At 36.2% G+C, this 27,040-nt stretch overlaps 1 protein-coding gene across 2 annotated transcripts in view; it reads right to left on the bottom strand.

Annotated features, from left to right (window-relative positions):
- The window catches only part of LOC108965281 (protein FAM135B), a 67,677-nt gene extending 47,083 nt beyond the window's left edge, over window positions 1-20,594 (bottom strand). For both annotated transcript variants that reach the window (XM_018927590.1, XM_018927580.1), the window contains exon 1: window positions 20,373-20,594. The gene's annotated coding sequence lies outside the window, so the exon portion shown is untranslated. The remainder of the gene's footprint in view (window positions 1-20,372) is intronic.
- Between the last annotated feature and the right edge of the window lie 6,446 nt (window positions 20,595-27,040).

The raw sequence follows: 27,040 nt of genomic DNA on the forward strand, positions 1-27,040 counted from the left end.
TTTCCTTGTTTCAGTTCCTTCATAATAAAATGTATTGGATAGTGGATCGTATTTTGTCAATAGATGTCGTTGCAGTCGTATATCTCCAGTGCTACCAATCATATTTTGTCACACCGTATAGTGCAAGAAAGGTGAGATTTTAAGATTAATTTAACCAAAGAATATTAAATTCGGGGAAATTGAAAAAAGAAGAAGTTAGAAGTGTTCAAAAATGAATGAATATAATGAAGAAATTCGCTATATTTTGAAATTTCTGTATAAAGAAGGAAGAATGCCATTCAAGCCAGCCATTAATTTTATATATACTTATACACCTAAATTTATATATTTACCTACAGTTTACCGTTTCTATCTGGATCTCCCTTTATTTATCACTTAAGATTATTTCAAACAGTTTACATATCGTCCAATTAAGAACTGGATCAATCAACCCTTGGGGAGTTTAGCATAACTGTTAACTAATCTAAATAAACTCGCCTACATAAATGGTTATCAGAAAGTTTGTTTTATTTTATTACAAAATATTTTTTCGCAACAAAGTTATCTTTATATGCCTAGGCATAAAATATAGAAAATTAGCTTGAACGCAAGCCTCCACCACATGAGACGACCACTTAATAGTTAGTATACACATTTGCGCAAATACATACACATATTTGTAAATATATAGTTGGCTTCGTTCTCGCAACGTTGACGTAGTTTGCAAGATAGGTTTGCTGCTATGTCATTTCCTTAGTTTTCTACGTCATTACTAATACGATATTTTCACTTTTATCATTTCCTTACGCTCCTGCTGGATATGCCTTATTTCCCATAGTTCATATTCCATTCCTCACGCAATTCAAATGATTATCGGCTATACCCTCCTAATGGCAACTAAACTTTTCCGGTTGCGAAGCGCTGAGAATACCAGCATATGTACGTACAGACTCGTATAGTATGTAGTGGGAGGTAACAGCACGGAGATGGTGCAAAGTGGTCGGGCAATATTGAAATGTAGCCAAGCGTGCGGAATTAAATTGGTGCTGAGAGAATATAAATGACACAGGGGGTTTTATAATAAATTTTCTATTAAACCGCATACGTTAACAAATTATTTACGAGACAGACTGTAGATATCCGCACATAGTTGGAGCAAATGTGATACATATAGCATACAAGTGCTTGCGATAATAAATGTACAATAAGGATCAGATAAGGGTAATCAGGCAAACTTTTCTAAGGAAATGCTGTTGTATTAGAATTATTTAGTAAAGGAAGGAAACCATTTGTGTGAGAAATTGGTTATGAATATGTTATTTGTGTGACATGTCGTATGAGTAACATTTTGAATTAATTTAAAGCAGCATTATTTATCTCTGCCATCGAGCTTTCAAAGTTTAGTAACGTTTCACTTTTATTTGAAATATCAGTTTTTCTACCCACATTATATCCCAGGTTATTCCCAAAACTCTCTTATACCCTAATCTGGCGCGAATAACTATATCATATAGCTGTCATACAAACTGATAGATCAAAATTAAGTTCTTTTATATGCTTTTTTTATCTCAAATTTTTAATGTCAAATTGTTATTAATAAAATGCATTCGAAAAGTTTGTGGTTTCAATTTCATGTATGGATTGCGGGAAAACTGGAACATGCTATTAGATTTGCCTTAAATAGTGATATATATGTATGTATTTAGAATAGTTTTGCGATTAATAAATAACAGGGGTTAAATCACTAAGTCAATCAATATGTATGTATGGTGATAAATACCACAGTACAAAAGCTAATCTGGGGGGTGAGAAATTTCAAGTCAGGGTGATGGTACTAGGTCAGTATAGTAAAACCCTCAAAGGGTTTGGCGTTCGTATATGTCAGTTTTTTTTATGACCTTTTAAATTTTTTCCTTTTTTCCCATGGTTTTCATTTCTAAATGGTCCAGATATACGAAAGATGATCAAAATATTGTTGAATGCGTCACTCAACGCTGAATTGAATGCATGGCAGGCAATCAAAGAAGTAATAGAAGGCTTATTGGGAAAGCATCGTTCTAACAACTACGATGTTTCTGTCGCAAGGATGTTAAGAGCATTCTCGGAAATTGTTTTTTTTTTGGGTTTATTTTATTTTATTTTTTTTTTGTTGGTTTTTGCCAAAATGTTACAACTAAGCGAAAAAACATCAAGATAAGGAAAAAAAGGGGTCAAAGAAACTGACACATACGAACGCCTTACCCTTTGATGGTTTTACTATACTGACCTAGTACCATCACCCTGACTTGGAATTTCTCCCCCCCAGACAACAATCCCAAAAATGTTCTACAGTGTAATGAAAACAGGTTCAAAAAGTTATATTCCATATATCACGATGTATTTAATATTTTATCAGTATTTTATATTTGTTGGAAAGTTTAAGGACTTACTATAGCAATTGCTTTTTGCTTAATCTTAACCGATGTAGAATCCGTATAAATACTCAGATTTTTTTATGAAAATTTTAATTTGAAACATTTGAGTTTTTATGTCACTTAAAACATTAGGCTGTCAATTAGTTTTGGAAGATAATTCTAACAGAAATCATATATTAAGTTGGTTATAAATCCCTGCTAGAAACTGTTACTTTTACTGTAAATATACAAGATGTGTCCCATAAATAACCGAATCTATTGAAAACATTAAAAATATATAATAAAATTCATCCTCTTTTAATAAAATCAAAAATGTGCAATAGCTAATAAAAGTAAATATGAAATTTTGTGTTGAAATGATTCTGAGTATGTATTGGCCAGGTCGTCCATAAACTAGTAATCGCGATGAGTTTGTAAAATAAGTCAGTGGTATAGAGGCAAATTTAATAAATAGCATGTTGTCTCAGGAATTAGATACGAATTTTGTGAGCTTTATCTGAATATTTAAATGCTACAAGTCAGTGTGCAGGAATCAATCTCCATCACAACTATTACAAGCAGCGTATTGCTATACTTAGCGATGGTCAAGTGGCACTAATGGCGGAGGTCAAATAGCTCTTAGTGGAAGAGTGTATAAAAAAGGTTGAAATGGTGTGCAACCGGGTACACCTAATCTGGGTGCCGGGGCCTAACGGGGTAGTCGGCAAGATCCATGTATTGCATGAGAGCAGAGAGTGGGGAGAGAACAGCACTGACAGCAAGCAACAGGAATGCGCCATAGCAAGTTGCTTTTGGAAGGGTACAACCTTGCAAGGTTTAAGAAAATAATCAATCTCCCTCAAGACAAATTCCGCCTCTTTGTCGGGCTCTACGCAGGACACTGCAGGCTCATTAAGCACTTGTCCAACATGGGCATAGTCTCTTGCAAACTGTCGGTTCTGCGACATCGTACAGGAAACTGCAGAACAACTGATTCTAAATTGTTCAGCTATTTGCAGAAGCAGGCTCAATGACCTAGGTTCCAACTAAGTGAGCATGGATGACATCACATCAGTCGCGCCCAGTAGGCTAGTGGAATTGTTCATGGTGCTGGACCTTTGTGACCAAATGTAACATAGGCCACAATAGACCATAGGTCGCAATGTGGCTATTTTCCATTTCCAACAAGTAAGAAAGTACGGGTATAACCGAATAATAAGGCGGCTTACCTCAAATGCACTATTCGTGCAAACTTTTATGCAGATGTATTGATTCGTTCTTGATTTGTATACTGGAAAGTATAAGTTTCAATTGGAATTTAAAATGGTGTTATATGTGAAGTAGATGTAGTTGTAGTACGATTTCGCTCATTTTCCGATAGTAATATAAAAATATCAGAAGAATGTCATAAATTAAATTTGGTTGAATCCGATCGTGCGGTTATCTCATACCCTCTCGAGAGTAAAATTTAATGTCTCTGGCGTATTTTGTTCTGATTTATCGCGCTTTTAATCGTTTTTAACAGCAGCGTTATATAGGAAGGGAGGGGGTCATGCTTCGATTTCATCCATTTTCATACTGTCGGGAGAAGTTCTTATAATAAAAATGAAAGTTCTAAATTTGAAACCATGTGGCTTGATAGAGATCTTGAAATAGATACTGCATTCAGCTACATCTGTGCTCTGTTCGATTGCTCATTCTTCGCGATTTATCTTCCAAGTTTTTCAATATCCATCGGCATCAAATATAATAGATACGCTGTTTGTAACGTTCGGAAAGTACTTGCGAAGAATACTATACGGGCTCTCAGTGTACATTCCTCTATTGGATACAGTCGGTGAAGATTTGAAGACGCCCTTTTCTAGAGAAGTATTGAATGGATTTTAACTGAGTTTGCTGCTTCCCGAAAAACTATGTGCATTGAAAATCAAAGAAATGAAAAATCCTATTGATTTCTTGATAGATAGATTCACAGGCCTTTTGGATAACGACAACGTCGTGCGACGACGTTTGAAGCTCAACAGCAAAAGTGAAACGATTGACTACAGTATTATACATGACAATAAGCTGTTACTTGAGTAAAAATTGAGATATCATGATGAAGCTTGGTACACGTATTTCTTGGCTCCATAAGAAGGTTAAGTTTGAAGATGGGCAAAATCGGCCCACTGCCACGCTCACAAAATGGCGGAAACCGAAAACYTATAAAGTGTCATAACTAAGCCATAAATAAAGATATTAAARTGAAATWTGGCACAAAGGATCGCAYTAGGGAGGSGCATATTTGGACGTAATTTTTTAGGAAAAGTGGGCGTGGCACCGCCCCCTACTAAGTTTTTTGTACATATCTCGGAAACTAGTATAGCTATGTTAACCAAACTCTACAGAGTCGTTTCCTTCAGGCATTTCCATATACAGTTCAAAAATGGAAGAAATCGGATAATAACCACGCCCACCCCCCATACAAAGGTTATGTTGAAAATCGCTAAAAGTGCGTTAACCGACTAACAAAAAACGTCAGAAACACTAAATTTTACGGAAGAAATGTCAGAAGAAAGCTGCATCCAGGCTTTTTTTTAAATTGAAGATGCGCGTGGCATCGCCCACTTACGGACCAAAAACCATATCTCAGGAAGTACTCTTAACACCCTGATGACATGTACCAAATATGGGTGAAACCGGTTAACAACCACGCCTGAAATCTCGATTATCACTTTATCATGCGAGAGTAAAAATGTTCGGTGACACCCGAACTTAGCCCTTCCTTACTTGTTTTTGAAATAATTTCAGAGTGTACATATAACCAACAACTGTGAAGCGAAACACCTTATTTTCTCAAGAATTTGTTTGAATATTTGTTGAGTGCTTATCACTAAGTAATTCGTAAATTACGATGGAGGTATGAAGTTTAACTAGATCCCTTTTTAGCACAGTCTACATATGCTCGGTTCTACTTAAAACTATTCTCTAACTAAAGGGTGCAGCCAGTCGTTATTCATTAAGAAAAAAAAAGCATTGAACAACTGCAAATTAGATACAAGAAGTTTTCTTCATTAGTTAAACAAACAATTCAAACTAAAGCTTAATTTATAGTCCCAAGTATTATACGTACATACTATTGAATTCCTAAGGCAATTCAAGTAAATATGTAAAAGGAAGTATTAGCAACTACAGCACTATTACAGCGACTGTATTTCCTTGGTGTAATTTTGTAGAAATATAAGCAGGATATGCAAACATTCGCTCCAATAAACACCTATATTCAAATATTCGTAGAATTGTACACGAATATCATAACAACAAGTTGAGGCCAAAAGGCGTAAACTCCTGCGATGGGTATACAAACAGACAGTTAGTTAGAATACAGCACGTAGCACAGACTTACAAATAAAGTAGTGTAGACGCACCCACATCAACACGTGCCGTCACTTAAATGTGTGGGTGTTCGCCACCAGGCGGTGCGCGCAGTGGTGCTTGGGTGTCCTTGCCACGGTTTGTTGCTTTTGGTAGCCATTTTCACTTTTCCCATTCATTGCGATTCGTTTTTTTTTTCAATTTTGCCTTCTTTTTGATAAATAGGACTATCAACATATGGTGTATGAATATCAAATTGAATGTGCAAAAAAAAAAAAAAAAGGAAAGAGAAATCTAATCAGGAATGTTGCAGGAGGCAGATTGCGACTGTGAAATGAGAAAAAAAGGACTTTATTCAAATGGACTAGCATGGGCTCAAACGAAAGTGGAGTTTTTTAAATAGACCGAGTTCGTTTGGGGGACAATTCTGGAAAACACATTATTTTGAATTTTGTTTTCTTTATAAAAGAAGAAGTATATTTTTGGTGGAACAATTTGAGTATTTTTTGTAACTCGAATATATTAATGTTAAGCACTAAGATCATTTCATATTTACAGCGAACAGACTGTAATAAAACGGCTTTGAAATCAAACCTTACACTGAGGAAGTCTTCCGTATTTGTCAACTGTAATAAGAGGTACTCTATGATGCTATCATTACTACCTAATATCACGGATTTTCGTGATCCTAAAAAAATTAAATGAAAAAATCGCCTTCCGTCTACCAGACCACTGTAGTGTCTTCCAAGTGGAGATCACAGTCATTAAAGTAAGCCTTCTTGTTCTGACAAGGAGTGTGCTCACTATATACTTATATAAACAGATAGCCGAGTGGCTTTTAAATCACTAAAATCTCTTAGGAATTCGTCACAGCTTTTGAAAGAATGCCTTCATATTAATGTAAGGCTTTGTATAGAAAAGGAATTTGAACTACCGGTTGAGTTTTTGAACGACTTTTCGGAAGTAGAATAGATAACAGTTTTTGTACTAATGAACTACATCAAAAGCACAGGGTGGTTCAGAGAGAAGACAATAGCGTGAAGGTCGTGTAGTCCCGTTGGTTTCACAGTAAGCCTCTTTAAGGCTTAAGTGGGTCGTCGGCCAGGAAGTGGAAAAAAAGCTACAGCTGTACAAAAATTCGCTATATTTTTATATAAAAAAGGGAAGAATGTCATACAAGCCAGCAAGGAAATTTGTGAAGTTTGAAGTGTGTCAGTTCGTGTAGCACAACAGTGGTTCGCTCGATTCCGTTCTGGAAATTTCGATGTGAAAAATCCACCTCGCTCTGATCGACCTATCGCTTTAAAAGTCGATGAAATTATAAAAATATTGACCAAAACCGTCACATAAGCAGCCATGACATCGCTTAGCAACTTAACATTCATCAACAAACCGTTTCGGCTACAAAAAGCAGTTGAATGTTTGGGTACCACATGAATTGTCTGTGAACAATTTAATGGACCGAATTATCATCTGCGATTCTTTACTGAAACGAAATGAAATCGAACCATTTTTCAAGCGAATGGTTACAGGAGATGAAAAGTTAATCAAATACGACAATATTTTGCGAAAAAGATCATGGCCCAAGCGCGGTGAAGTTCAACAAATGGTCGCAAAGACCGGATTGACGTCTCGAGAGGTTATGCTGGTTGTTTGGTGGGATTGGAAAGGAATCATATCCACCTTGGACTGCTCCAACCTGGTCAAAGATTGATTATAAATTTGATTGTCAACAACTGATCAGATTGAAGCAAGCAATCAAAAAAACGATCAGAATTGATCAACAGAAAGGGCTTCGTCTTCCATCAGGACAACGCTAGAGAACACACATCTTTAATGATTCGGCAAAAGCTGAGAGAGCTTGGCTGGGAAGTTTTGCTGTGAAGCTTTGCTGCATCAGACTACCATTTCTTCGGGTCAATGCAGAACTCCGACAAAGAAAAAGATATTGTTAAAATTTCTGATCGATATGTATCAGGACTCAGACACTAGTTCGATCCGTTACTTCTTTCGCGTGTTACAAAGTTCTTGGTGAATATAAACTATTCAGGGTATAACAAGCTTCATTAAGCCTAGTGAGTACTACAGATGTATACGAAAATCTTTTCATTCCAATAGTTTAAACGCCAAAAATCTAACATTAACCAGACATTCACTCTACCAATCTTGGATCCATGCGATTTTTTTAATATAAAGATAGAGAAATAAATACTTATAGCCGCAGAAGTCTCTCGACAATAATTTTGGTTTCGCATTATCTAGATGGGATAAGGTAGTTAATCGCGAGAGTCAAGGAAGGCGATATGAAATGTTAATTTTCCATAATAGTCAAAAGATCAGTATCGAAGTTTAAACAATTTCACATATTTTGAGATCATTGCCTCATAAATCAGTCTTGATTTGCAACCTAAAATGTCTCCTCACAAAAAGTGTTTCACAGTTCCAATTTACTACCAACTAGTGTAACCTGTAGTAGAGAAAAGCAACAATTGTTTTGAGGACATAAAATGGTGTGTGACCTCATTTCACTTAGCGTTTCGAACTTTCAAAGCGACTTAACGAACATGACATAAGGGATTCGTTTGAAATCGTCGAGTTCAGTCAGGAATAATATATTTTAATGATTTTAATTTGCATAAATAACTTACAACTACATGAAATGAATATGTCGAAGCAACAACTACAATTCTAGAAGCATTTCGTGAAAATATACACACTTGTAGCATTTATTTACTTAAATACACGGAAAGGTTGATACACAACCAGTTTATAACCAACAAAGCGAACAATAAGACTAAAGTAAACAAAACCAAAAAATAAAAACCCAACCTAGCAACAATAGCATTAAATACAACAATATGTATCCTATTTGGTATTTCCCTTGGAGTTGTGCAGCAATAAGGTCCTTCATTTTATGTCAAATGAAAAGTTGGTGGTGTCAACGACGATGACGACGAGGGCCAAACCGAAAACGGCTGTCAGAGTTATTGTGACATTGTGGGTGGTGTTTTGCGATTTTGCGGTTTCGTTGTGTACTTAGTGATGGTGTGATAGAATGATTCAAATCACAAATCGCTGCTAAACCACTTAAAAGATTATCCCTGCGTTAAGTAGAAGAAAATCTGCGGGCGTAATGCATACATATATTTCATTTTACAGATTTGGTATAATGACTCAAAATAGTTTAGAGATTCATAGATTGTAATATCATTATATTTATGGCTGATGATAAGTATCAGAAAGTGTGGGAACGTATAATGGAGATATCAATTAAGAAATCGGTACTTTGTGTAGCTCATATTACTAGTTCCATGACGTTAGAATAAATGAGACATATCGGTACTTTTCAATAAGAGTGATATGATTGCTTTAAACAAACATACTAATTGCTAAGTAAATTCAAATGTTTTTTACAATTCATGCAATTATCATTCTATATACAACATCATTTAAATGGACTCCACGACTTTTTTTGCAGGAACGAGTTCGAAAAACCCATAAAAGGTTGGTTACCATTGATCTATGTATACCGTTCTCAATTGACAGTAACGGTCTAAACCAAACCAAACTGTCAATATAGGTGAATACAACATGAATAATTTCGGGATTTCCTTCGCGCCCGAACAGACAGTTTTGTTTATTTACCGCAACACTCAGATGAAAGTGGGAAGCATCGGAGAAGATAATTTTTTTAAAATCTTAAATGTTACTGTTTTCAAGTAGTTCCAAGGCAAAATCAGCAAGTCGACAACAATTACGCTGATCCAATGGCTTCAGTTCTTGAATAAGAACAATTTTGGGCTGTGGCGTGAGACGTTCCAAATTCTTGGAAAAGTCTTGGAATCGACGAATTGCGATCTTCAGCAACACCTGTCTGAACAGCACCAATATTCGGCGTCCTCGGAGTGGTCATGTGACTTTTCTGAATAGCAAGAAGTTACACGAAGGTAAATCTGCCGAGTGCGGTGGTTCCGACACGATATTAGTTGAAAATGTGACGAAATGATCACGAATAAGCAATGCAGAATGAGATGCGCGCTTCTTTGTTCAATAAATTCAGACTAAGAATTCACTTTTAGGGCCTCTCAAAACGACGCGTATCTCACATACTAATACATATTTTGACGTGAAAGATGCCACAAGCAGTACCACCAACTTACAGAAAAAAAAAAAATTCACCGATTCGAAAAATACGCGAAGTATAAATGAAAACCTTGATCACAGTAGTAGTTTGTCTTCAGAATACAAACAATGGTTATCCGAGTTAACTGCATTCGGCCGAATTGAAAAGTCAGTCATATTACGACGATAGTAATGGCGTCTCTATTTCAGGATGTGCGAGGAAAATTTTCGATAATCATGCAACGTTATTGGAAGATTGAAACCAATTAAAGCGGAATGTAACAATGGAAGAACAGGAAAAATCTGATTCCGAAGAACCGGTTCAGAAAGAAAGCGGTGGAAGATTTTAATAAATTGGTTTTAGAAATGATTCCTCGACCGAACTTTACAGATCTCCTCCTCAACGGCTTTTTCCTGACTCAGCCCTCAACAAAATTCTAGCTTGAAAGTAATTTAATGACAATGAAGAGGCATTCTGCAATACAGATGATTATTTCGAAGCCAAAGGTCAATGGTATCTCAAATGTGGTAACAAAAAATTGAAAGAAATATCGCTTCGCCGTCTTTCAAATACTCATTATACTATACTTGGTACGAGTTTATGCTTCTATTAATATTTCTCTAGCTCATACCGGGTATGCTTGCTTAATAAATTCTTTCTACAGCCAAAACCGAATTTTAATTTATTAAAATTCCATCATATACATATGCACCATTTCCCCTGTACATATGTATGAATGAATGTAATGGAAAATAATTCCAAACCCCGAAAAAACAATATACCGCCGCCAACACTTAAATAATACCTATTATGTTCTTTTGGRAAACCAATTACTCTCATACATGTATGTATGTATATCCGTTATCGACTCCAAAACGAGTACTGGTTCAATTTTCAAAAAACATACCCAAAGAGGTGTGGTAGAGGGAAGGTTAATTACAAGCTTCGGCTGCTTCATGTTATGAAAACTTAATCAATACGTAAGGAAAGCAATTCTTTTCGTCCTTGCAACATGCAAACTTGCACCATAATGTCAATATCAATATCGCAAACAAATACAGGGGCAAACTCAAAGTTGAAGCTTATAATTTTCGGTTCTTACCTTACTTTGAGTAACTATACATATTTCATGACAGCTACACGGTTGAACTAACAAAACACATAAGCGCATGCACAGCAGAGCACAAAAAGTACAGACAGAATAATGAACTATTTGGGGCTTGGAGGAGCTCGCCAGCTGTCTACTCGTTGTTATTGTTGAATTTGAATATTTTTGAGTTAAGGGGAAATGGTATTATGTTCAATTTAGTGCTAAATATGCAGTTCAGCATACTTTTAGTAAGACGGTTGAGCGTCACAAGCAAATATGTGCTGATTGTGATGGCTTTTGGCATACTCTTGTACAGTCCCCCGAGAGGTGAACTAGTAACTGATGCCAGAGCATACTGAAATTATGGAGGGAGCACTTCTCCAACCTGCTGAATGGCAGTGAAAGCAAAAGACCGCAAGATGGTGAACACGTTTCCCCAATCGATGAGGATGGGGTAGACGTTCCACTGCCCGACCATGAAGAAATTCGAATAGCAATTACTCCTCTGAGGAACAACAAAGCGGCGGGAGTAGATGGATTGCTGGCTTAGCTATTGAAATACGTCGGTGAAGAACCATTAAGGATCACTTCCCAGCTTTTTTTGTCGGACGAAAGCTTGTCCGACGATTTTAATTTAAGTGTGCTCTGCACAATCCACAGAAAGGGAGACTCCACAATCTGCGCCAATTACCGTGGGATAAACCCCCTCAGCAACGCAAATAAGGTACTAGTCAGCGTACTGTGTCAAATATTAAAGTTCACCGGCAATAAACTGGTTGGACCTTATCAGTGTGGCTTCAGGCCTGGAAAATCAATAACTGACCAGATATTCAAAATATACCAAATTTCGGAAAAGACCCAAGATCGACACACATCACCTCTTCGCCGATTTTAAAGCTGCTTTTGATAGTATGGAAAGGAGCTCCCTTCGTGCCGCGAGATATACGAGACATACGACGACATTGCCACAGTTCTGTGAAATAAAAGACAGCAGATACACTGACTAGCTCATGTCGTTCGTCTGAATGAAAACACTCCAGCTTTGACAGTATTCGACGTAGTACCCGCTGGGGGAAGTAGAGGAAAAGGAAGACTTGCATTGCGTTGGAAAGACCTTGTGGAGAGGAACCTGGCTTAGAATTTCCAATTGACGCCACATTACGAAAAAGAAGTCAAAGATCAGATGTCATCTCAAGATGGTCGCAACTGGTCTATAACTGACTTTATGATCAAATATGTATTTAAATATGGAAAATGTGGAAGAAATTAAAGAGGTACATATCTTTGCCTGATAAAAAAGTCATCCTTTCAAAAAAGTGTGATTAATAACTTCCTTAGTCTAAGTGTCTGTCTGTTGAATTATGGTGGATGGTTCAAGTTTCTTGAAAACAACGTTCAAAATGAGTTATTTAGATGCCCAACTAGTTCTAGTCCCATATTTTCCCTCCCTTGCTTCGAATTGGGATACTTTTCTATATAATGACCGGCCGTACCCGTAATATGCCTTTATTTACATATAAATCTTTTAATCATATTAACCACTCAAATCAATTTTTTAAGAAACGACTATAATATTTCTCGAAGTTAAACGCAGTACTAAACAATACATATGTTTCGCTAGCTTTATTTCCTATAGAATAATTTCTTTCTTATTCTTCAATAAACTCATGCTTTCTCGCTAATGTCTCACGAGCGACACTGCCTGAGTTGAAATATGATACCAGAAAATATAATAAAGTCACTAGTATTTGTCAAAGCATAATTTATTTTTAGATGTCACATTCTCAAATAGTCTTACCCAGCGATGATATGCCGATCTATCACCGAGTGTAATGTTTAGTGGGAGACGAAAAATATTGGCGCAAAACGACATGCCATCAATGCTAACAAACAGGCAAGCGGAAGCATACAAAACAATAGCAAAAATTGAAATATGAAAAACCCTTCATAACTATACATATTTGCAAAGCTATTATTGCTGATTGTGCAATATTTTGTTGTAAGTTTGCCGAAAGTCGTTTTCAATTTACATTGACGAACTCGTGACGGTCGACTGTTCACTTTTCACGTTCGAATCAAGTTACCACCTGCCTACAGTACATGTCGTCGAAGGTGGACAGAGAAAAAATTGATATGAATACACACACCCTTAAATAATGTCGTTTGATTGCAGCTGTGTGAGATCAAGTTGGAGGTTGCGCTATCCAGACGTTGTTGATGTGGGGTGCAACGTATAAAAATATATGTTAAATATCCGTATCACATGCAAGAAGCGGTCGTGTTTTTATGCTGCGACAGGGGCAACTCAGAATTGTTTGTGATGGCCAAAGGTGTTTTATATGCTGTACGTACATACAAACTTAAGGTTGCCACTGTAACTGCTGCAAGTGTTTGTGGTTATGTTGTGGCAGGGGCACAATCGTGCGCGGTTGGCGATAGCAAATGTCGCATGAGAGTCGCCAACGTAACCCTTAAACAAGCAAATTGTAGCCTTAAATGTGGGTGTGAGAAGGAGGCAGTAGAGAGCCAGCAGGAAAAAATACTTACTCGCGGGTTGGATAATTTTGTCAGACCAACAAAAATGCCTTGAATTTAATGTGTAATATATAATGTAAGGAAGTGTCGAAATTTGTTTTGTGAGCATTTAATGAATATTCAAAATTTGGTCCATATTAATATAAGAAAAGAACTCAGCTTTCCTTTCCGATTTGAGGTTAAGAAGTGAGCGGTCTTAAGCACAGTTTTGGAAAGTACAAATCTTGAGATACCTGATTTTAAAAACACTGTCTTCTTAAATTATATTTATAGTAAGTAGAAACCACAATAATAAAAACTAGAAAACCGTTAACTTTGTTTGCCTCCAAAGCAATATGAGGCTTCACAAATAAAATAAAGTTCCATACAAAAACTTGTTTTATATCGGTCAGATTGTATGGCCGCTGTATATAAAGTGGGCTGAAGAAAAAAATTGTTCGAATATTGCACCATTTACTTGGGGAATAATCCATGCCGGATTTCGTAAAGGTATCTCGTCAAATGAAAAAGTTTTCAATATGCCATAACTGCTCGATTCCGATCTTTTAGTTTGTATGAACATACGACATTGAGGTTATGTGCAATATATTAGAATATGCCGCCATGATCTTAGCCTTGGGCTCACTAACCGTGCATTCAGAACTGGCTAAGGAATGCCAAACCTCATTACCAATGACATCGGTCACTTTGTGATAAAACAAACTAGTATGGTAGCCGGACCATAGCGGAACTGTAGTTAACTGTAAAGCTAACGATCTGGCAAGGGAAGGCGCCATAGCTCCATTATCAGTAGAATGGGAACGACTTTCCTCACGTGTACTGAATAGTTGAGCTTCGCGCTGGGCCACCATCTTTTCATGTGTTGTATATTGATTTTTTTGGCCCAAGATTGATCGTACAATATTTAGTGATGATTAGCCATCGAACATAACCTTACCTAATGGTTCAGAACGATAACCCAAAAACTGAGAGTTGGCGTATAAGCAGGCAGACAAATTAAGTTGGTATTGGCCAAAATGAAAAAGTTGAGCGCAATGACGATTCAAAACTGAGGGAAGGAAAAAGAACGGCAGCGTAACACTAGCTGAATAATCCCGCAGTAAGTTTGTGAAGAGGGATTGTTGCCCGACTTAGTCCTACGAAGTTAAGAGCTCAGTACGTAGGGCTCCTGTTCCGCACGTCAGCTAAAGTTAGATAATAATAACTTGGCGTGGTCGAACGAGGTGAATCTTTAGCGGGCAATATAAGTGGAGGATGTTGTATCTCTATAGCGGCAGCATTTTGGAAAAAAAAACAGGCGGACGGGCAGTGGATATAGCTAAATTGACTAACATTATATGGCTTAGGGAAGTATTGATCCGATTCAACCTATATTTTATACATCGAAATACATCGTTTCTGTCTGAATTTCAATTATATATCTCACACTGGGGTCCACATATTCGGTACCTAAAGGCTTGAACAGTTGTTTGGAATTGTGGCCACACCCACTTTAACAATATTTTGTGCTTCCCAAGTTTTAGCAAGTTACAGTGTGCACGGACGGACAGACAGATAGTCAACCGGATTTCAACTTTTCTCGTTACACTGATCATTTATTTATATATAATCCTATATTGATCTCCATTAGTTTTAGGTGATACATACAACAGTTAGGTGCACAAAACTATTATACTCTGAAGCAATATATTGCAAGAGTATAAAAAGAAGCCGGCATTGTTTCATCTTGAGTTTTTCGCAATAATTTCAACCAATATCGTGTCGCAGCCACCGTATTCATCTGATTTTGCTCCGTGCAACTTCTGGCTATTCATATATATTTTGAGTGAATTGAAGACGTTGAACGTGAAATACACACATTGATGTCTATTCCGGAAGTTGGCTTTAACAAACCTTTCGAGAATTGGAAAAGATGTTGGCACACGTATATTGGGGCCAATCGAAATTTCTTTGAGAGAGACAACCTAGCTTTTTAAGCATATGTCAACAGTTTTAAAATTATGGAAAAAGTCTTAGAATTTTTTGCTCATAGTAGTACATACAGTAACCGTACAACAATTCAACTTAAGTTATCAAAACATGTTAGTTATATACTCAATAAGTTATTAATTGTCAAGTCTATTCAGTTTCCTCAACCGACACAACGCACCCATTCATTATGAAACAATGCCTTTTCCTACAGGGCAGCAATCACAGAAGGAAACACTTTATAAAGCCTTTAATATACTGGCCCCGTCTAGTACTTTCCAAGCGACCAACAAGCAAACACTCAAACGTTGCTCTTACTTGTCGCATTCGCCCCCGGCAATGTTATTATCACCATACAAGCCATTCGCGTCTGTCTGTCAACGCTGTGCAATAAAAAAATATTAGCATAAAAGCAAGCGTTTTAAAGCCACTAAAAATATATATAGCACTTGCATATATATAGATATATATATATATACATATGTATATATGTATATGTGTGTATATACTTTATGCGAATGGCGCAGAAGAAATGCTTTTACGCGCTCTCTAAGGGCAGCAGACATGTTGTGTTCTAAAAGCACTTTCACAACTTTTTTTGTGCAAATTTTATCAGCAAATACATACATAACCCTATAAATTTGTATGTTTTTTCTACGTTATGCTTTCCTTGCTTCATAATTAAAATTGTATGGTCTTTAATTTCATTTTGCACTTCAAAATTATTTGATTTATTTTTGCAAAATTGGGGAAACTGAGAACCCTGACACGCATTCTGACCCAGAGAGTATTCAAACTATGCGCACATCATACACACACATATTTACCTGTATGTTTATAATTTTCACACTTAAATACATATTTATAGCAGACCTTTTTTTGTTCGGTGTTCTCAAAATTATTTATATATAAAATGCTGTTGGCTCTGGCCCATACACTTGTATGTATACATATGTGCTTCTATAAATGTATTTTGTTTTAATATTTTGCGTAGGGCGATGGCCATCGTTGTGCTGATCATTGCCAAAACGTTTAATTTTTCGAAAAAGTGCTGTCAGCGGTAGACTGAGAAATTTATATGTACACGTAACAGCATATACTATATACTTATTATAGATGCTTCAGTACATTTTCCTTAAGCATTGCAATGAACCTTAATTAAAGCAGGCATCTCATTGCATATTAAATTTTACACAAATTTTGCTCGCTATTGCTGTCACAGTGAAATTTCAAGGTGACAATTGTTATTAAATTATTTTATTAGGTGGCTAACACTGCCCAGGGAATTGCTACGTGTCTATGATGCTGATTTAAAGCACATAAAAGTATTTACTTGCTGCAGAGAAAATATAAACAGGGTCTGATATTGAACCTTTGAATATTGAATAATTTAAAAATAATTAACATTTAACAGCCAGAACATTATTTTATCATTAAAAAAATATATATATGTTTGGTTGAAGCTATAATACACTTCAAAAGTACAAGAGATTCCTTTAAGAACATGATATTGACCGGTTAGTCCTAATGGTAGCTATAAGTTGTATTGATCCGAACTGAACAATTTGTTCGGGGATGGTAACGATGTATTAAGTAATAATCTATGCCAAATTTTGTGAAGATTTACTTAATTCCGAAATTTCAGTTTGTATGACAACTTTATGCTATAGTTTTCCGATATCAGTGACTCCGATAAATAAGCAACTTTTTGGTGAGAAAAGACGTATGTAAAATTTCAGGTAGTACCTGGAAACTGAAGGATTAGTAGGCAAATATAAAGAAGGGGACAAACGGACAGGGTTACATCGACTCAGTTAATCAAGCAGATCATTTATACATTGAGATAATAAAACGCAAAGCTGAAGGCCTAGTAGCCAGTGCTGCGATTTCATGTATTTATATAATAAATATTYTATTGTATAAATTATTATAAAATAAAATAAATAAAACAAAAAAACGCAAAATATTTAATATTTATTTTGGCGACTTCAAACGCCAATGATGTTTAGCAGTATTTGAAACTCTTTTTGGGATGTCCGTCAGTTAATTCAGCGAATTTTTTTTATCTCCGCCATCGACTGAAAATGGGGGGTCCACGTTTCGACAACTTCAATTTGGGGAACAAGAAAAAATCTCACGAAGGCATATTTGATGAATACGGTAGTGGATCGATGGCATTCATTGCTTTTTTGGCTTTAATTCTCTTTTTGAAAAAAAATCACCTTTATCGGGACGAGTTGAGTAAGAACGCGTTTCATACCCAAACTATCCACCAATCTAGCACTCGTGAGAGATGTCAAACTCTCTCGCCTTCTCTTTAACTTGTCTGACGATTTTTAAGCACCATATCTTTCACTTTTTTAATATTTTCCTCAGTTGAAGGGGTCGAAGGTCACAACGATTCCGCAAACGAAACTTGAAACAAATTTCTTGTTCAATATTTTTATCCATTTTAAACATTTCACTGAGAAGTACCGACTTAAGCAGCACCGTGCAAAGTGTTCCCGTACCAGTGAGACAAAGAAGTGCTCGTGTCCACTAGCGCATCAATTGAGGAAGTCCAAAATCAATTTCTCTCACGTCGCTATCAAGCGTGGGTCATCTCTGTGACGTCGTTGTGGCGAATTTTGAGAAAAATCTTGGCATACATTCCTACAAGATTAAATTGACGAAAGAACTGAAGTCGCTTCGCCACCAGAATCGTATTATGTTTGTGAATTTGGCTGATTAGAAAATGATCAGGGTTTGCATCGAAAAATCATCTTCAGCGGTGAGATTAATTTCTCACGTACTCCATGAGTTACCATTGCATCCCGAAAAACTTACGGTTTGGTGCGTTTATGGACCGGCGGCGTCATTGGGCCGTACTTCTTCCATGATGATTAAGACCGGCACGTTACTGTGAGTGAGAATCACTATCGCTCAATGATAACCGAATATTTCTGACCCGAATTGTATGGTATGGACAATATGTGGTTCTAACAAGACGGCGTCACAATTCACACAGCAAATGTCACAACTGAATTATTAAAAACCAAGCTATGGCCCAGTCAATTGAAAGCTTCGGTAGTGCGATTTGACACCGTTGCACTATTTTCTGTGGAGCTACTTCAAATCTATGGTCTATGCCAAAATTCAGCGACGAATATTGAATGTGAAATTGCAGCAGTATTGGCCGATATATGCTTGACAACCGTTGAAAACAGGGATCAGCGTTTGAACTTGCTAAAGAAATCGAGCTCCATACATAATGGCATGAAAGTACATTTGTTTCACAGAAATAGAAAAGAATTTCATTGATATCTCAAACCGTTTTTGTTTTTGTTAGTAGCGCTGTTGTAGAAAAACCCGTTACGTGTAATAGACACCCAGTTTTTGAGATATTAAAATTTTACAAACGACCAGAAGCTGCTGTCAGAACCGGGGATATTGCACCATTATATCACATAGCATTGGCCCTGTGTTATATTTAAGGCAATGGTGAAATTTCCGCACATATTGTACAGATTAGATAACTATTGCATACAGCTGTCATACAAGTTAACCGATTCTTGATTCTTGCAATGAAGCTTTCGTATTTGTGAAGGGTGCTTCGGAGCAACCCAAGTTAACATTTTTTTTTGTTTTGGTGTCAATCTAGACTTTTCCCCTTGAGCATAAAGTTAGCCGACAACTAGCGGCGAAGGAATTTTTTTAAACGACAAGGTTTGACAGGTGTGTATACCTCTAATCAGGACTTTTGGCTATTGGTAAAAAAATGTACAAATAATATAAATTAAAAATTGAATAGTTTTCACTTAATGGTTAAGAAATTCGCATCAAGAGACATTTAACTGAAGGAAAGGAGGAATGAATGAATGAATGAAGTTCTAAAACATAATAATTAGGAGTTCACAATGCAAATAATGCCTGAAAGAGTTCATCATATGTGGCGATGCCTTTCTTATCATATGTTTAAGCCTTATTGTAAATATTTTTCACTGTGGCCACAGTTTCCGGTGAAATGCTATGTTATAAGATTATACTAATCTCACCCGGACGCAACAAATTTTTTTTATATTTCAACACTTTTTAGAGAAATTTTTAATATTCGTCTATATGATAATGAAAGCTATACATTTCAGATGAAGAAATACATAATATTTTTGAAATATATGGTACATACATATTTATAATATACACATATGTATGCATTTATTTTGAATTTTTCATTTTGCTACAGATTGGAAACTCTTTGTTTAGCACTTTTACCGTTTACCACAAGCACATTTCAATAATTAGCACGCAATACATATTTTTGTTATGTTTTTGTTTATTTTACGAGCTTTACTTTACTTTAGAAACACTAATTACCACAATTTATGCGTTACTGCTTCAAATTGCCTGCTTGAATTTACGAAATTTATCACCGCAATGAAGTAAATCGATTTAAATTTTTATTGGCCGTACTTGCAACACACACTTCGCGCCCACTTGGCAAACGCATTTGTTATTTGGCACTTCCATGAGAGCGCACACAGACGCCCAATACACACACGCGCACGCACTTACTGAATAACTTCGTTAAAGTTTCACATTGTTGGTGTTGTTATTGCGGCAATTCTTGTTGTTGGTGTTGGCAACGACTTTTGCTTGCATCGTGTATCCGCCCAATGCACTAATTAGGCGCTGGCAGCAGTCACAGTGCGTAGGTAGCCACTCTTATTGTTGTTGTTGTTGTTGATTTTGTTTTTGTTTTTGTACACATACACAGAATGCGAATTTCCTTCCGTTACTGTCCTCGTCGTCCCAAATTCCACTGCGGACTATCGCTTTCGATTTTACTGCTCTTCAACCGAGCTCTACTTTACTTGCTTTCATTGTGACACTCACTTTTTGCACATTCTCACATGTACTACAAACATACATATCTACACTTTCGCACATTTACCTTCAAGGGAATATTCACTCTTTCACCATTTCTTCCACACACAATTCACTGGCTTTTATATAATTTGAAAATTACTTTCTTTCAAAATTAAAACGAAAATTTATTTTTTGCACTACTTTCGTGTTGAATGAATTAAAGCGTGAGAAAATCAGTTTTCTATTGCTTGCTAGAAATTAGGTAAACGGAAAAGGTTCGTTCGTGTTCCGCTAATGACGTTCTGCATTTGCCTGCATCCGCCAACACGTCCGTAAAGTAAAAATGTCTACAAAAAACTGATGCGATGAGCGACACAAAATTCGGTTCTAACCATTCTCTGGCCGACAACTGGCAGACATATGTACATACATACATATACTATGAGAAAAGAAGAAGAAGAAAAGCGAAAAGATATTTGCACGTAGGAGTGAATCAGGCAACGCGCCACCCAGCCTGCCAGCTTTTCTGTTTGGGTAGGCAAAAAGCGTCGGTTTGCCATTGCTGGGGTTGCTGTTGACAATACGAGCGCTTCCGACCTTCTTGTGCGGGCGAGGCGGTGCATGTTTGATGTGAAATATGCGTGCGGCGGTTGTACACAAAGAGTTTTCACGCTTGGTCAAATAGTACAGCGAGCAGCTGACGCCTAATACGCGTTCGATTCTGTCCACTCAATGTTGTGCCATGTGCTTTTAGGAATGCTCTCTTTTGTAAGAGAGTTGCTTTGAATAAGGGATGCTAACAGCCGACAGACCCTAGTGGATATAGTGCGGGTTAAAAATATTAAACTCCAAAAAAAAAAACATTTTTTTTTCTTAAATATTAAAAATGAAAGGCAATGCTATGGCTTTCAAATTTTCTAATTGTGAAAAAACCTACAAGTTAGGAGGAATATAGCATACTATATATTTGATATGTAGCTTTTTTGCGAAGAAGTTTTGAAATTGCCATACCGATTGGTGAGTGCTGTTTGAATCGACATTGATTTCCGGAGCGGACGTAGTTTTTGGGATAAAAAATCCATTTTATAATTGAACATGTAGAAAGGAAACAATTTTATCATATGTGCACCAATATTACTAACTGAAGGTACAGGGTGGCTGATGAAAGCCGCTACCAAAAAAAAAAAAATAAATAACTTTTTTTCTATTTAATTAATCTGGTTAATTTTTTTTTTTTTTTTGTGCAGATTGACTTTTACATTTAACAAAAATGGATAACTGGGACACAGAAAGAAGAATTTGGATTGTCCGCCGCTATCATGCACTGCAGTCCGTAGTTTCGGTTCAAAGAGAGTAATAGGAACACGTTTGGCGGCAATCCTCCGAGCAGATGTACCATAATGAGACTTGTTAACAATTTTGCCCAGCATGGGACAGTCAACATAAACAGGCAACATAAACAAACAAAATTGTCGAATATGGAGTGCTTCCAGCCCACAGTTACTCCATGAGACGTAATTGCACCCACTTCGTGTCACAGTGTGGTGTGCAGTTTCATCACGCTGCATTGTCGGGCCCTACTTCTACGTCACACCGTTACGGTTACTGGGGACCGGTACTTGAGCATGTTGAGAGAGTCTTTCTATCCGGAATTACGCCGAATGAGAATTTCTTTCAACTCTGTGTGCTTTCAGCAAGATGGTGCAGCTCCTCACATAGCCCAACCTGTTATGACAGAATTGCGACGAAAATTTACCAATAAGCTGATATCCAGAGACTCCACATTCCGTTGGCCCCCCAGGTCGCCTGACCTTACTGCACCTGACCTTTTCTTGTGGGGTTATTGCAAACAGGAGTCTACAAAGCCAAACCAACAAATTTGAATGAACTAAGTCAATCCATTCGAGAAACAATTGCGGCTATTCCTGTCTCAACTCTCCAAGCAGTAATGAACAACTTTTTGGTAAGATGCCGCACATGCATCAAAGAGCAGGGGGGGCATTTAAACTCCATTATTTTTAAAACTAATTAAGCTATTATTAATAAAATTTAATGAGCTTTAACATGAATAAAAGAAAAATGAATTCTATACACTGAAAAAAAAAAATTATTTGAGTTTCTTAATGTAGCAAAATTCATCACCACCCTGTATAAAACAGATGTTGTACTATATATTTTCCTTTTTTTCTTATTGACAATGTAAAGGCTTCTTTTCCAAATTGCAATGAAGACCGCTCCTCTTCTTAATAAATTTTTAAGTGCCTACACTATTGTGCAGTGGTTGTTATCGTTAGTAAAATTTATTATAAATCGCCTTAGTCGCTTACGGGGGCTTAAGATTTTTACTTTCGAAAAATACATATTTTTTCTCTTGTCTTATTTTTTAATAGTTCGAGAATATGTCCTTAAAATTTAGGTCGATAGAAGCAATATTCTTTAAGTTTTTGTTTTATTAATCTCCTAAACTTTAACACTCTAACTCTAACAGCTGCGGGCGGTCGGGATACCAGTGCATAAACTTTAGATGCGTTTTTTCTCAAAACTACTTTTTCATCCACCCACAAAATTGCGGACTTTTTAGTGGCAAATAACAGTTTACACTTTAAATGGCCGCCAAAAATGTATACATGAAAAAAAAAATTTACCAAATAACGTTGGGGAGAAGATTAGATTTTTTGACTCAGTTTTCTTGTTTTTTTTTTTTTTTTTTCAGATAATTTCCAGCCGAGCTATGGTGAACCCCGCAGATGTTTCTTATTATGATTAAGTTTAGAACTGAGTTTTTCGTGCTTTGCAGCTATTGTGTCAATAATTGTCTACAAATCCAACTTTTTGGCTTATTCTGCTACTAGGCACTGTATAGGTAGTTTTGAAATCCTGCCCTGTGACAAGCATAGTCGATGTTACTGTTTTGATCCTTGCTAAAGCACTAAACGGACATTCACCACTGGAAATAGAAACAGGTAAAGTGCAAAATATTCTCAAAGCGATGCAAATATTTGGGAAAAGCCTTCCTAATTTTTGAGTATTGATGGCATTCAATAAATTGTATGGAATATTGTATCAAAATTTGCCTCTTGCACATGTCTACGGTGAATAGATTCTTTATCCAACTTATTAGATATATCAATGAAATATATTTAAAACTGTTTGCAGCTTCGTTGAGTCCATATTATGGAACTGAAATAGATATGAGGATGGATTGTTTACATGTGACAAGCGAGCACCCGAAAATTGTAATTAAAATCCCCGGGTAAATGATATTTCCAACAAATGTATTTTTCTAAGTTGGCAGAACTGTTCTTAATTCCTATGCCAAATATGAGTGCGATCTGTCAACCGGTTTGTTTATAGCGGTTGCTTAAGTCGTTATACCTCTGAAGTGCGCTGTGATTTTTACAATAACTAAAATTATCGATCAAATAAACTAACTTCGTGCGCTGAATCGTTGCGAATGTTAGAAAGGGCTTACCGGGATTCAGGTTTAACAAAAACAAAAGAATACAAGTGGTACAAAGACGGTCTGGGAAGATTGTTTGTAATTTTTTTCGTGGCAATCTACAATTTTTAGTCACAATGTTTAAATAAATGTTCGTATCAATCACATATCACTACTTTTATATGAAAATACAGGGGAAATCACGACCGACCATCTCTCTCATCGGGTCTGTATATAATATTCATGAAAATAAAATATATTATTGCATAGAGTTAAAAAAATATGTATAGATTAAATAAACTTTTATTTTTAGGCTTTTAGAACCCCTTGCATATTTTCGAAAACTTTTTTTCTTTCATATTCTTGTGAAAAAGTCCACTGTTTCGCAAATAAAGAGCATGTCGAGCTACATCTCTTCCCATTTATGCTTGGTATGTTTTACAATAGAACATGCGCAGTATGAATTGCAAGCAAAAGTCTCAAACTGAGAGCGTACATGGAGCAGAATTCTGACAATAAACAAGTGTGTGCGTGTATGTCAGTGCATAGGAAATCTCCAATTTAAATGTTGCTCACTAATTTGATGCAATGTTTTCATGTTGCTACATAGTTACATGTGAATGTGTATGTGTGTATGTAATGATGTATATTTGTATATATACAAGTTGACGCCGCGCTGTCACATCCTTTCAGTGCATCTTTCGCCCGCAAGAACAAAAACAAACAGCAAGGTGAATAAGAGAAAGATAAATAAAGGCAGAAATCACAACAACAATAGCAACGTTGCTTTAAAAAACTCTTTCCTAAAAAGTCGACAAGTTTATGGACGCGAACACATGCTTTGCGTTGTCAGCGGCGTTGGCGTCGGCATTGCAAGCAGCAAACAGCGGCAGGGTTATATATTTTTGTATATGTATATGTCTATATTTTTTATATTAATGGCTGTGTGTTTGTGGATATTTTATATGCGAGCCCTTACTTGGCGCATGTCACAATTGTAGCCGCTATGAGTTAGTGTATTTTTGGGCTGATCCTTTGCCAAAATGTGCATGGCATTCATTACAGAAGATTAACATTTTCGAGACGTCAACTGTCGTTCGACACATTTTTGAGAGATGCCGGACGCGTATCATAACTGAAGGCATCTTACAGACTTACATACATACATACAAATATATAGTAAATATATATAATATATATACTTAATCAGTTGTCTCTATTTGCGACTCTTTGCGTGAGTGTGTGTGAGAAAGAGAGTGTGGTGTGCGGTGTTATAGCCTGGCCCTCATAAGGCAAATGATCATTATGGCGAATTTTATTATTGTTACAATGCTTGTTTAGTTGTTATGATTATGGATGTTGTTGTCATGGGTCAGTCTGCTGTTCTGAGGTTTTCTTTTCACTGCTGTTTGTACGTTACACGTTGTTAGGGAGATTAAAAAAGTGTTTATCCTCGTCGTTTACCGCTCAATCCCTAACGACTTTTGTATGCGAGCACGCCGGCAAAGCAGCCAAACAACACATGCCGTTAACTATACATACACACATTTACACAAGCAAGTGGTTGTTCACCTTTTTGTTGGTTGTGTTGGCTTCGAAGGCATTTAAATGGGGATGGGGCGAACATAATTGAATGCTTGGGAAGTGAAAGTGGCGCAGAAAGGACAGGTAACAATGAAAATAAACAGAATAAATATGCGAAATAAATGTAAAATGCCGTGTGGCAGCAGTTCACATTGCTGACATTTACATATATGTATGTATATGTGTTGGATGCTGGTGTTGTAACTGGCGGGGAAAGTGTGCGTGTAGTTGTTGTGTTATGGTTGGACTGCAAATATTTTGTAATTTTTTGCTGTTATATTTTTTGCATATTTTACGAATCGTAACTTTTTGCGGTTAAGGCTGCTTTTCACTTGTTGTCAACTCCGTTTCCTTGGCGCTTGCGCTTGCAAGTACTTGAGATCTATAGATTTTTCTTACTACAGTAGCGACGGTATGCTGTGCTCGCACTGCTGTTGTGTTTCCTGTGAAAACTCGCTATTTTCAATTGCTGTCAGCGTTGTAAAAAGTCCAAAATATTTTCTGTTCTCTTCGTTTTCAGGATTGTTGCGTACGGAAAATATTTGTTGTGTTTGTTGTTGCTTTTGTTATTTGTTCTTACATTTGCCGCAAGCGTAAAATATTTTGTGTTGTTGTTGTAAGCGTTAATTTTTGGTTGTGTTTGTTATGAATTTCGTGTAGTTGTTTTTTCAGTTGTTACAATCGTAAAATATATATTGTTGTTGTTGTTGTCGTAAGCCTACACTAGTTGGTTTTCCAGTTGTTACGTCATTGTGTCGTTGTTACTTATGTTGTTGTTATTTGTTTTAACGATTGTTTGATCTTTACCGTCATTTGCTGACAACTTTTCCAATTGGAATTTCGATGCGGCTTATGCAAATTAATTTTAATTTCCTCAAATTGCATTGAAATTGAAATGTGGAGTAAATGAAAGCGAAAAGTCTAAAGGGAAAAGTGTGGTAATATATAAGAATCAAACGTCTTGCTTTTATTTAGATGTATTTATTTTTTTCATCTTTTCTCTTTTGACTTAACACATTTACATACATATGTATATACTTTATCTTTATTGTTGTGATTTATTTTGTAGCTATAGATACTTAATTTAATATTGTATCGTTCGCACTTAAGTCTTTAAGCATACAAATTTGTTACATTACGGTATACAATACATTTAATTACAATATAATTTAAAATGACACTAACTAAACAATAATAATTTATACATTACTTATACAATAGTGTATGTATGTACATAATGCTAAGGCAGTAAATGTATTTTAATTAAGTGTTGTTTTATGCATAATTAAGTTATATCGTTTTTTTAATTTCGCACATACTACAAACGAATCGAAGTGAAATAAGAGCGTGCGGTATACACGGCGTATGAGTAATAAATTTTATTTTGTTCTCCCAACGCCATTATTAAATATGATAATGATAGCGATAGCTTTATCACTTACATAAATGCATAAATTTTTAACTTCAGTTACAAATATAACGTGCGTGTTGTGTGTTCACGATATTACAAATACACTAAAGGCAATCAGTGAAGGGCAAACGAACAAAAGGTCACCACTGCGTATACTTAATATTTGATTTGAAACTTGAACTGGTTATTCAAATGGCAAGCGGCTGATTGCAAGACACGGCATTAAGGTGTTTGAGCAAAAATTATGCGTGCAAACAATTGCAAAAAATGTAAATATACAAAAAAACAAAATAAAATAATAAAATTGAAATGATAAAAG

This window comes from Bactrocera latifrons, unplaced genomic scaffold, assembly GCF_001853355.1.
Source record: "Bactrocera latifrons isolate USDA-ARS-PBARC rearing strain unplaced genomic scaffold, ASM185335v1 scaffold_1, whole genome shotgun sequence".
NCBI lineage: Eukaryota > Metazoa > Arthropoda > Insecta > Diptera > Tephritidae > Bactrocera > Bactrocera latifrons.